General features: G+C 39.5%; 1 non-coding gene across 1 annotated transcript; it reads left to right on the forward strand.

Moving 5' to 3' along the window:
- Positions 1-720: 720 nt before the first annotated feature.
- Positions 721-793, forward strand: TRNAE-CUC. Its single transcript has one exon. It is a non-coding gene; the product is annotated as a tRNA-Glu (tRNA).
- The last annotated feature ends 541 nt before the right edge of the window (positions 794-1,334 follow it).

A 1,334-nucleotide genomic window follows, 5' to 3' on the forward strand; every position in this document is an offset into this window, starting at 1 on the left:
CTTAAAAACTATAGAAAGGCTTTACATAAATCATGGGTACTCGTTAGGCATTAAGTCCTTATCACACTGAAACCTCTGGTAACATTTCCTTAAATGATACTTCTACCTTTCAGCTCTAAAAGTCACTTAAGTGTCTCCACCAAATCAGCTATGAAGCAAATAAACTCTAGGAAGACGCCTCAATGTAACACAAATATTCTTAATGCTGAGAAGTATAAAGAAGAAATCTTGCCTATGAGAAAAGCTAATTTCGTATTCCTATCAGAGAGTCATCAAGTAATAACTGCTGGAAAAATAAAATACCTTACCCAGAAACAGTCGAATTAAGCAGATGGATTTTGACAGGATCTACATAATTAAAGTTTCCACTGCAGCTTTAGAAACTCCTGTTCTGAAACCCATTTTGTCAGCCAATGCTAAAGAATGTTTTTTGGCTCAGGAACATAAAATCCAAATAGTCCCAGAGGAGAAGCTGCCTCTCAGCCTGGACACTCAGACAATGCGTTTCAAAGAACAACTCTTTTGCCTAGAAATGGATCTTGTCATTGACATTGTCATGTTAATTGGCCAAATTCAAGCACAAGTCATCTCTCGAACCAGCAATGGGAGGATCTTGGGTGGACTGTTTTAAAACCTTTTCCTAAAGGAAAAGAGACATGCTAATAAAAAGTCAACCTTGGCATTTTAGTCCTTAACAATTAAGAACCCAAGACCAAGGGTGCCTGGCTGGCTCAGTCAGTAGAGCATGTGACTCTCAATCTCAGGGTCATGAGTTCAAGCCCCATGTTGGGCATGGAGCTTACTTAAAAAGAAGAAAGAAAGAAAGAAATTATCAATCAAGAGTGAGGATTGAATGAGAACCCAAGACCAAAATGCTTATTGTTAGCTGCTGCCAACCAAGAGGACTTCCTCTTTGTATTCTTTACTAAACAGTAAGAAAAGACACCCAGGAAAACCTGGGTGGTGCATTTGGTTAAGCTTCTGACTCTTGGTTTCGGCTCAGGTCATGATCTCAGGGTTGTGAGATGGAGCCCCACACAGGACTCTGAGCTGAGTGGAGGATTCTCTCTCCCTCTTCCTCTGCCCCTTCCCCTCCTTTCTCTCTCTCTCTCTAATAAATAAATCTTAGGGGAAAAAAAGAAAAAAAAAGCACTCAGACCTCAAAACTCCATATACTACCAAGTGATTGGAAGTAGTAAGAATAGATTGCTATGCACATAAAACCCAAAATCTTATATCAACCTTCAGATTTCTTCTGAAGCAAATTTCATTCCATACCTGTTCACAAGGAGCAGAGATTTATGTTAAAAGAGAGAGACTGAGGGTCCCATAAA

Source organism: Neomonachus schauinslandi, chromosome 6 (genome assembly GCF_002201575.2).
Source record: "Neomonachus schauinslandi chromosome 6, ASM220157v2, whole genome shotgun sequence".
NCBI lineage: Eukaryota > Metazoa > Chordata > Mammalia > Carnivora > Phocidae > Neomonachus > Neomonachus schauinslandi.